The following is a 12,788-nucleotide window of genomic DNA, read 5'->3' on the forward strand; positions in this document are numbered from 1 at the left end:
TAATCACATTACTTTCATTTTAAATCATTTTTTTTTATATTTTTATATTAACATATTAACATTGAGTCAAACGTTGGGAATAAAAACGATACTTTATTCTTTTATATTTCATTCGGTAATATAAAAATATTTATTAAATTAATATACGCCATAAAATAAATACATAAAAAATATTCTTAGTAGATAAAACAATTGAGTATGATTTGCATCGGTAGTGCTTATTTTAGTTCTTCCGTTAATCCCAAATCCCAAATCATGTTGCAATCTGTAAAATTTTTTATGTTTTTCTCTTGCCCTGTGTTTCTACATGATCATGACATGTTCAATTTGTTTAAGCAAGGAGTATTTGTTTGTCAAAGGGGCACGAGTTTTTAGAAAACTTGCTCTGCCCTTTATGTCAAAGATTGTAGAATTTTATGCCCTCAAATCTCTCTTGATTCTCACACAACTGTTTCTTAGTCCTTATAATGTCTTTTTTAATACTTTAACATGCATATAAAAAATTCGTTAAAGTTGCATCATTTTACAAGTTATCTGTTTTGAAAGGGGAAAATAAAAACTCTACTTAATACATTATAAGTTGATAGAAATTATTAAATAACGGTAAAGTTAATAAAAATCTAATTAATATTATATTGAAACTATAAAAAGAAAGAGATTGTTTTTTTCTAAAATTAGAAGTGAGACTCGAATTCGAGCCTCTAAATAAGTATAAAAATATTATGTTATTTATATTATAGTTCGTTGGCAGAAAAAGAAGAGATTGTTAGACAAAAAATAATATTAATCATAAATTATAAACATTTAATCTTAAGTAAGTAGTAGCGAATAACTATACTAATTTAGTCACATTTTATTGAATAATAGTGAATCTTTAAAATAATAGGTGATTATTCGCTTTTACTTTTACTTTTTTTTACAACAAAATTTTTGACTTCCTGCAAATAACTTTAATCCTCTGTAAAATTTGGCCTTTGTTTGGGATTGCTGCTTTAAAGCAAATGGACACTGAATGAGACTTTAGGTTGCGTTTGTTTATAAAGACAGGATATTGAAACAGAGACACAAAGACACAAAATTATGTTTGGCATAAAAGATATGGACAGAGACAATGTATCCAAAGACATTGAATTAGTGTATTTTGTGTCCATCCTAACAGAAAGGACACAAAAACACTAACAAATGACACAACTTATTTTTAATTTTTTCTTTCATTATTTTTGTTAATTTTTTATTATTATATTTTTCATCTCAATTTTTTTAAATGAAAAAAAAGAGAATAAATTGGATTTTCATAATTTATTCTAGTTTATCACCAAATAGAATATAAGAACACAAAATTTTGTGTCTCTGTCCATCAATATCTTATCCTGTCCTATTCTCAGTGTCTTGTCTTATCCTATTTTCTAAAACAAACGCAGCCTTAGTGCTTATTTTAATTACAATAGCTACTTTTGCAAAAATGCTTTTATGTGAAAATAGTAGTATAAATAATTAAATGATTTTGTTAGGTAACTAATTAGGAGTGTAATTAACTAGAGTTAACTAATTGAAAAAACAGAAAGTCTGTTATAAAAAAAATAACTCTCCACTTCTTTAATTTTTTAAATTTCAAAATTAGAAATACAAAAAATTGACTTGAGTTGGCTTATGTTGTAGTTGGTTCTCTAAATTTTTTCATAATTAAATGATTCAATAAAATATATTAAGTTAAATATATAAAATTATTTAACAGCTTATAATACAATTTTCACTTCTACCATAAGAGACTTTCAATATTTATCTTCATGACTCAGTATGTATAGTTCCATTTCTTTTCCCTTTCAAATTATTTTATTTTATTTATTTACTTTTTAACCAAGTCTCACTTCACTCACTTGCTTTTCATATTTTTCCTTCCTCACTAATGTGAATAGTTTAACACTTATATAATTTCTTTTCATATCTAAACCTAGTTATTATCTTTACAAAACACCATTAATAAATAAAAATTTGTTACTTATTAAAATGTTTAAAATTTCAAATTACACATAATGTATATTTCTCTAATTATTACCATCACTATTCATCATTTTTCTTAAAATATTCTGTGGTTGGTAGTGTACAATTATGCACTGTACATAGAAATTATTTTCATTACCTAAAAATTTAAGAGAATAATTGTTTAAGCTTTTTTCAGTCTGTCTTTCGAGTCAATTGATGAGCTTTCATTAATTGTCAACAAAATTATATAAAAAATAAATTCAACTTTTAGTGTTTTGAAAAGACAAAAATATCCGATTGTTTATATTTATTTTCCTCAAAATTTCAACCTCTAAAAATTATCATAATTTTGCTAGAAATGGTCATTATACTTTTTAAGTGTATCAGTACTTATTATTTAAACTGAGTTTATTATTTTAAATTATTTTCATTATAAGTACAGTTTTTCTTGTGTGAGAAAATACACACGATAAAATTGCAAGAGTCATTATTAACATCGCTATCATCGTTTGTTTGCTCAAAACGGGTATATCCCTTTTTTTCTCCATGCTTAGGTAATTATATCCGTTTAAGACCTAAAAGTTATAATATGCGTTTTTAGAAGTGAATATATATGTCGTTTTCATGCTAATTAGTAATTACAAGGTTACCTAGTGCTATAACTTTCATATTTTTATTCTATAAATTTAAGTTATGTATATATATAAATGTTAGTGTACGTAATGATTTCGTTTTTTAATCTTCCATTTAATTTGGTGCATGATCTACGTAGATGAAAATGATTAATCTTTATTTTGAGATGGTAGTGTTGTGTAATGTGTATGCATGAAAGTTAATTATTTAATAAACTATTTATTTATTTATTTATTGTTTACCATTTCAGTTTCGTACTATTTCAGTGTTTTGTTCAAAAATCCCCTTGCATGGAACTTTTTTGACTAATTTAGTTTAGTTGAATGGCATTAATTAGTTCAAAGTTTGTTGGTTCCTTAGTCATTATCGATAAATCACATTATTTAATTTCTCTAGAGAGATCCTATTGATTGGGTTCAATTCATGAAATGAGAAAATAAAATTAGGTAATTCTTGATTCCTGTCACATACACCGGCAATTCTTATCCTTAGCAATCATGACTAAGACAAAATGTCACCCAACTCCTACATTATGCACATCTAATCAACTTTATTCCCATTTTTTTTTTATTTTATCATTATAGTATAGCAACTTAAGAATAAACTAAAGCATATATAAAATGTTTAGGTATTACATTTAATATATAGAATAAAATCTAATTGTATAAATATATCTAAACAATGCATACATGATAATATATAAGAGTACATTATTACATGCATGTAGTTCCTCCGATCCTTTAATATTGAAAGTTTGGAGTGATAATATAAAATCTTGGGTAAAATATCACATGTGACTTCTCCAAAAAATATTCTATCAGTAAAATAAACAAATAAATAAATATATTAACCTTTTCCAAGATTTAAATTATATGACACGTAATATTCTATGCATTTTATACAATATAACATCGACTTTTCTTATTAATATAACATCATCAACTAGGGGTGTTCGCGGTGCGGTTTGGATCGGTTTTGAATCAAAAATTCATCCGATCCGAACACTAATTTTACTTGCGGTGCGGTTTGGATTGGATGATGTTTTAAAATAAATCCGATCCGATCCGATCCAATTTCAAGCGGTTTGGATTGGATTGGATTTGCGGTTTTGTAAATTAAAAAAATTAAATACATATAACAAGTCTTAACATCAAATTTTAAATAATTAACAATGACATAATAAGTCTCAACAATATCTTAAAAAACTAACGATAACATAACATAGAAATAAAATTATAGGTTAGTTAAAATAAATAATAAATAACATTTTGAACATAAACTATTTATTAAATAATAATAATACATGGATAATATAAAAATATATAATAAATTAAACATGTTATAAGTATAATTATAAATATAATAATAAAATAATAATATTATAGCACATTGTGCGGTTTGGATTGGATTGGATCGGTTTTGAAAAGTAGATCCGAAATCCAATCCGATCCAGCGGTTTGTAAAAAATAAAATCCAATCAGATCCAAATTAATGCGGTTTTAATCGGTTTCGGTTTGGATTGGATTGGATGAGCGGTTTAATTTGGATCGGTTTGGATTTGAACACCCCTATCATCAACAACTTTCAGTTTTACCGACGGACCAATCCACGGCTAAAGCGTCGATAATTAATAAAAATGTGTGTCAAAGTCTCATTGATAAAATTTAACCATTTTTCCCGACGCTATGATGTCATCGGTAAAAATGTAATATTACTGTTATCATTATTATTAGCGACGCTTGGATCGTCGATAAAAATAATTAGTGTCGGTAATAATAATTAATAAATTTTAATTGTAAAAGTTCATCAGTAATGGTTTAGATGTTGTTTTTCTCGGCACCTTAATTTTATTATAACCAAATATTTAAATAACTTATAGAACCAAATAATAACAAATTTATTAATTACTAAATAAATAATAAACAAACAAAAAATTCAGTACAATAAAACCCATATATTATCTATCATTAAGGACATATGCACTATTTGACAACTATCATTACAATAAAAATAATTTTTAGTGGTAATAATATAATAGTTATTGTATATTTTATTTAATTTATATTTTTATAATAATTATATACTTATTGTTATTAATATATGTTATAATAATAATTATATATTTTTTGTAGTCAATAAAAAAGTATTTATTAGCAATTGTATAATAATTATCACTAAAATCTTTTAGCGATAAAACATAAAATGACTAATATTCACTTTTTGGTAAATATATGAACGATTATTTTTATTGCTGTTAAAAATAAAATAATTGTCATGCTCAAACCCTTGATAAATACAACGAGTTATAATTCAAATAACATAGTCTCTTTTCAGTTTCATCTTCACCTAAAAATTTCGTATTTAAATATCACTCTTAATTTTTTAAAAAAATATAATGCTTGAAAAATAAAATAAAATTTTAATATTTTACTGAGAGCCCAAGATTTTACCGCGCGACGGCTCAGCCATGGCTAATGAGCCAAACTAATCGCGCCGTTGGTAATAAGCGTTAATAGTAGTACATCCTCCCGTCTAATATATTGTCATGTATAACAACAGCTTAAAACCAATCTTTGGTTTCACATGCAGTAAATCTGTAATGTGATAAACCCACACCTTAGCTTCATAGTAAAATAACTATAACTTGAAATAAATCAAAATATATTTGTAATTTCTTATTTTAATGTCATATTTATTAAAGTATGACGCTCCGCCAAGCGCCACTGAACCGTTTAGTGACTGTTCAAAATCGCTACAATAGCCTCTATAACTGCCACAATATGTTAGTTGTGCCGTAGTGATGATTAAATCTTTTTTATTTTTTAAACAATATATTTAATATGATAAATAATAAGTATTGGTACTATATAACTTGTTTTTAAATAAAGATAGTGCGATAAATAATTTATTTTAAATTTTGTATTTTTTATTATTTATATACAAACAACAAATTAAAACGATGAAAACTATTATAATCTGAAAAGAATAATATTTAAGCCAAAATATTCAATTAGTATTAAACCACTTTTTTATATTAGTCCATGATAATAATAAAAAAGTCTCGTACCAGTCCATAAATTTAGCCCAACAGAATATATAAATTTCACCACAAATTTAGTTTTTATTATTTTATCTTATCTTATTTTTATTTTTTATCTTTATTTGTTCTTATCTTTCGTAGAAAATGTGCTATATATATTTAGCTTTTACCTTTATAATTTATCAATCAAGAAATACAAAATATAACATTCTTTATTCTCTAGTTTTATTCTCACTTAATTCCAAATCAGAAGTAATAATGATTTATTCCATTAGCATTTATAATAATAAATGAGATCATCTATATAAGTCATATAATATGAAATAGCTAATGTGATTATGATCAATTATATGTATTTCCCATAAATAGATTAAGAAATTATAATTTTCTAACAGTCTTCTACATGGGCTATACATATATATTTTTCTAAGATAATTAATCACATCTTATAAACTTTATGCGCACATTTGAATGCTATTTTAATTTCCTTATTACTTTAACAATCTGGTCCATCTCAAATATCAGTTATGGAATTATCGCAGCTTTTGTTACATTAATGTCGCGACGAAATAACGATGATTACCATACTAATATACTCAACGATATAGATCATATTTGAATGAGAAAATTCAGAAATTACATGAAAAATGATCTCATGCTTATTTCTAATTGGTCCAACTTTAATACCTTTATGAGATCATAAGTCAGAGTAAAAACAAACTAAATACTTTATTGGTTCTTTGATCTTCCTCAACCAAAGCCTTTTTTATTCTTAATAGGGCTGAATTGCAACTCCTCTAATGGAAAAAGAGTTACAGAGGTGACTTTGATATGTTGGAGACCAAAATTCTAAAGTCATTATTTATATTTGAGTATGACACCATTAAACCCTAAAACCCAAATAAAATAGTATCTCTAGTTTTATTCTCATTTAATTCCAAATTAAAAGTAAGAATGACTTATTCCATTATAGCATTTATAACTATAAATGAGATCACCTATATAAGTCATATAATATGAAATAGCTAATGTGATTATGATCAATTATATGCATTGCCCATAAATATATTAAGAAATTATAACTTCCTAACACCGTCTGCGCTTCCTTCCGACAGTTTCGTTTGCGCTTTCTTCCGGCAGCCCTAGCTCCACCACGCCTCTCTCTTCCATTATCTTCCTCTGCGTCGCACGCGCCTCCACGTGCCTCCACGCTTTCTCTAAAGATCGCTGCTTGCTCTCTTTCTATCTCTCTCTCTCAAGCGCAACATCTTCTCTGTTTCTGTTACCGCCGGTAGTCCTAGCTTCACCACACCTCTCTCTTTCGCGCTCTCTGAAGCTCGCTGTTTGCTCTCTCTCCCTCAAGCACAACATCTCCTTTTCTGTTTCTGCCGTTTGCAGCCCTAGTTCCGTCGCGCCTCTCTCTTTCTCTGTGTTACCGTATTGCACGTGTCTTTCTCAACCATTTCATCGGAACTTATCCAAGATGTAAATCATTGGCATCTTTCATCTACCAGTTTGCGAAGGTGTATTAAACCACTATTCCATATTAGCCCATAATAACAACAAATTAAAGAAGTCTCACATTAACACATAAATTCATCCTAATAGAATACATAAATTTCGCCACAATTTTAACTTTTATTGTTTTATCTTATCTTATCTTTATTTGTTCTTATCTTTCATAAGCAATGTTCTATATATGTTTAGCTTTTAGCTTTATAATTTATCAATCAAAAAGTACAAAACACAATATTCTTTATTTTTATTTTTTTATTCTTTTACAATTTTATTAATTAGAATTTTCTCTATTTCAAAAAAATATCTGTTGAAATAAAAAATTAATACATCAAAACATTAATACATTTAATCATTTATATCTAAAATGCATTATTTGTTGAGGAATGTTAGGGGCTAGCAAGTTTTGTAATTTATAGCCATTAATTAGTTATTATTAGTGTTTTTAATGGTGTGAGATTATATTTATTGGTATTAGATTATTTATTTTTTTTACTAATTAAATGCTGACTAAATTTTAATAAAAGTGCTGGTTTCTAATTTTTTTTTTTATTTGTTTTGGAGGGGAGAGGAGGTGTTTAGAAAATATATGATATTTTAGATGTGTTTTTTTTTGTTTTCTCTTGAACAAATATTAAGGCAACAATGTACATACATGTTGGGGATTGTGTTGTTCTTGGTGTCCCATCTTTATCAGTGAAGCATTCATGATTATTTACCTGCATGCATTGGGATTGATTTTGTTCCCCACAACCATCAAATAATAAAGTTGGTTAGCCTCATCATTATGTTATAACTTTTGAATCAGCTAAAAGAAAAAAGGTTGTTTATTTATATCGTGACATATAATTGATGAGGTCTTTCATCATTAGAAGTTTGAAAATCTTGAGTCCTATTGTGTGTCCCCCCCGTCACATTCCTCATTTTATGCTGATGTCATGTCCAACAATTATATAACCGAGTCAATTTATTAACTCCCCATATAAATATAGATAGAAAAAAAAATTAAAGCATTATTGTTGTGGAATTTCCTCTTTTGTGCTAGCAAATCCTGTTGATTAACTAGAAACATTTACCTTCTGGTGAATAAGAGGAGGGACAAGAACTGTGTAAGTTAATACTAATAATTAGTTTTGACTTTTGATGGTAAAATTGAGTAAGCTGATGTAATCAGTATAATTGGATTATGAGCCAATTTGAATTGGTTTATAAATGATTTTTTTTTTTTTAGCGTATAAAAAATTATAATATTAATATATAATTTTTAAAATGAACTTGTGTTTTTTAAAAAAATATTTAATATATTCATAGAAAAAATAAAAGAAGTGATTTCTTTTATAATAATTTTTTTGTCATTCTCTTTTTAAAATAAATACTTTTATTTGTGACTACAAAAATTAAATGCAAAATAAATAATTTATTTATAAATTATTTTTAATATAAACTCTTATGTTTTAATTTTTTTAAATAGTTTAATTAAATTATTTATCCCATTAAAAAATATAGAAATAGAAAATAGATTAATAGTAGAAGGAATATAACATAAGTAGAAGAAAAATATTGTAATAATCATATGCGAAAATGAAAGGGAAAAAAAATAGTTGTATGTAAATTTTACACAAATTCAAAAAAAGGAAGTTTTTTGCATGAAGAGATATATAAATTATATAATTATTTATATTTTCTATTTATTAATTTAGACTTTTGAAATAAATATTTTATAATAATTATTTTAATAACTGTGCATAGCTAAAAAGACCATTAACTTGAGAAAGAGATAATATTTTTAGAATATTTATTTATTTACAAAAAGAAAAAGTATCATTTTTATCTAAATATTTGGGAATATAAATATTAATATTGTCTCTAATTTTTTTTATCCTATTTATTTATACTTCAAATATTTCAGAAGTGACTCAACGTTATTCTCATATTTAACCCTATAAAATACTACTAGAGAGTGCATATATTCTCAAATAAATCCTATTTTTTTATTTAGTGGAAAAAAGAACCTAGTTTTACTTTTACTCGGATAATTGAAGAATACATACTAATGATCATGAGTCGGAGAAAAAGAGGATTTAGTATTTCAAATCTTTTATAATTTAATAATGTTTCTTTACTTTTCTGTTTAATTTTATTGATGTAATTTTAAACTTCTTTTGAATTTATTCAGAATGGTTATATCATTAGAATTTGGAACATGTAATATTTAAATGAAAACTCACATATAGTTATTTTTTACGTGAAGTAATAGCTTTGGCGGTAAAATAACTTTAGAACTCAGGTTAGTTTTAAAATAGGATTTTTCAGCAAGAATACAAGATTATATTATGTACCAGTGATGAAATTCAATATTCGCGGCTCCGATAATTGCTACATCTTCTGTTGTAAGAATAAAATCTTTTATGGAATTCCTTCTCTTATGAGGTGATTAAGCAGATGATGACGTTCCATTGTTGATTCAGCATATTCATTCTTCAACTACAAATAGCTTTTATCATCGCAACTTCATAGAAAATTCGGCATCACGCAATAACATAGCTAGTATGGTTATTAATCTTTAGACAAAGAAAACTATCTAGTAAGGTAATTTTTAGTTAGTCAATATTATTCTATTTTTCAATATTCGCGGCTCCGATAATTGCTACATCTTCTGTTGTAAGAATAAAATCTTTTATGGAATTCCTTCTCTTATGAGGTGATTAAGCAGATGATGACGTTCCATTGTTGATTCAGCATATTCATTCTTCAACTACAAATAGCTTTTATCATCGCAACTTCATAGAAAATTCGGCATCACGCAATAACATAGCTAGTAAAATTTTATTTTTTAAATTTAGAATTTAGAATTAAAAATTAAAAAAATTATAATTTAAAATCTAAAATTTAAAATAATTTTAAAAAATTAGTCAGTGCTAGCTGAATCTAACATTGCTTTTGAATAATAAATAAATGAGTTCATTGTACAAAGGCTCTGATGAGTTTGGAAAACTCTAAAAATAATACTTGTGATGACTAAAACATTATTAAAATAAATAGTTGCAAAATTATTAATCTGACTTTCATTTAACATTTTTGATTAATAATTTTGTTGCAGATTTAGTTGGGCCGAGAAAGGAGTTTCTGACTTAAGCCCAACAATTAGCCTTGATGCATGCATATCATGAGGCTGAAATTATATTAATGGGCAGAATAAATAATAATGTTGCAGGCCCAATGCTATTTGCTTTCCATGCTTGATCCGTTACACAATTTTATCAGGAAAGCAAATGCTTATTAAATGGGCCAGCTTGATCATTCTGTCACAAGCCCAAAATCATACTAAAGAGAATAGCTTCCATGCCTGGTCCGAAATAAAAGAAAAATGAAAGCATAATGCTTCCAACGGAACCAAGCTTTAACAAAGTGATGGATTTCAAAATCTATTACATTGTTAATTAATGCATGGGGAACATGAGAGAGAAATACAGATGAATTGATTGATGGGTGTTATGTCAAACACGCCACTCTATGCTAAGGGAAGTAAAAGCAAGCTATGCCTAATTAATTGTTTAACTTCTTTGCATTACTTTTCTTCTCTTCAGATTTCTTTTCATTCTCTCTCATCTCTTTCTTCTTCTCTATTCGGTCCTTGTCCAGGAAACAATGGAGGCCGTGCTCTTCAACGAAGAAAAGGAAAGAGAAGCATGCATCAAGACCATCAAGCTAATGATGGCAAGAAAACATACCAAAAGAAAGATGAGCTGTGGCTAGGATGCTTACCAAATATGGTTAGATTTGGTGAAGCAATCTTGAGCCTTTCATGCTCAAAATGGAAGAAGAAGATTCGGCCAGCTAAGGGAGATTCTTGGAGCATGGCTTGTCTTCGAATCTGCTCAACCACCACAGGGAGTAGCTAGAGTGGCGAAGTGATGGTTGGAGGCAGAGTTTGAAGCAGATGAAGTCATCATCATCATGAGGCATCAAGGGCCAGAAATCCATCTTGGAGAGCAAGCCAAGGATGGAGAGCCCGGATTGATGAAGGTTGATGATCAAGAAAGGACTAGAGGTAATTGCATGTTGGTTAATGCATGGTTATCTCTTCTCTCTCTGTGTGGCCGAACCGGTTTGTTGAAGGAGGAAGAAAGTTGGTTCGGTTTTGGCTTCAAGTGTGGAGGCTTTCCTCTTTCTTTAAAAAGGGGGAACAACCACTGTTTGAAGCAAGGAGAAAATTTGAGAGTGCAAGGCACAGAGTTCTCAGAGCTACCTGAGCTAACAGATTTCTCTTCTCCTTCAATGTATTCTGTTTTGTAATTTTCTGTTTAATTTTGTCATGTCTTGAGTCTCATGGTAAAAGGCAAACAGTGAGGTTTGTAATGAAAAAGCCATAGAGCGGAAAAAGGCAGAGAGTGCAAAATTAAGAGAAAAAGCCATAGATGTCTTAGAGGTCCTTTGTTCATCTATGTTGTGTATCATGATTCTGTTGGAATCCCCTTGTAAGTTGGGTTAGCACTTTACAAGTTGTAATCTGGTTGATTATAGTGAAATTCCATCATGTTTGTGATGGAGACTGGATGTAGGCTGCACTGCACTTAGCAGCCGAACCAGGATATATCTGGGTGCAAGTTCTTTCTCTTTCTACTCCATTTCTGTTTTCTGCCACACACGAGCAAAAGCTAGAATTATCTCGTGCCAAGTGACGAGACGAAACAAAAAGTCTCGTGGCAAGGGACGAGACAAAACTGAGTTGCTCTTATCCAGTGACGAGCAAGAAACAGAAAAGTCTCTTCAGAAGGACAGCAAGTGTTAGCCTCGGAAAAAGGGGGCTAAGATTCAACCCCCCCTTCTCTTAGCCACTGAAACCATCAATTGGTATCAGAGCTTGGTCTCAAAGAGATCAAGCTTTGCAGCTTGGAGTAAAGATCCTCATGGGAGAAAACAGTGGCACAAATGTGTTATCATACAATCTGGCTGAAGGTCAATCAAGCAACAGACCTCCCCTCTTCAATGGGAAAAATTATACCTATTGGAAGGAGAGGATGAAGATATTTGTACAAGCTGTGGATTACAGACTTTGGAAGATCATCCTGGAGGGTCCTAAATTTCCAACTACCACAAATGCTCAAGGAGTGGTCTCTCTTAAACCAGAAGCAAGCTGGACCGAGGAAGATAGGAAGAAGGTGGAGTTAAATGCCAAGGCAACCAATCTGCTCAACTGTGCGATCAGCTTTGAGGAGTACCGACGAGTATCACGGTGCACAACGGCAAAGGAAATCTGGGACAAGTTGCAAATCACTCATGAAGAAACTACCATTGTAAAGAAGTCTCGGACAGACATGTTAAACAGGGAATATGAAATGTTTGCAATGAAGGAAGGAGAGTCCATTAATGAACTGTTCGAACGGTTCAATATCATCACTGTTGGCTTAGATGCTCTTGGAATCACACATTCAGAATCTGTGCTAGTGAGAAGAGTGTTGAGATGTCTCACAAAAGAGTGGGAAACAAAAGCCTTAATAATTTCTGAGAGTAGTAACTTAGATTCTATGACACTTGATGATTTGTGAGGAAACTTACTTGCTTTTGAAAATTCCTATTTGAAAAGAGATTCAAAAAAGAAAGGAATTGCCTTTTC

Source organism: Arachis stenosperma, chromosome 6 (assembly GCF_014773155.1).
Source record: "Arachis stenosperma cultivar V10309 chromosome 6, arast.V10309.gnm1.PFL2, whole genome shotgun sequence".
Taxonomy (NCBI): domain Eukaryota; kingdom Viridiplantae; phylum Streptophyta; class Magnoliopsida; order Fabales; family Fabaceae; genus Arachis; species Arachis stenosperma.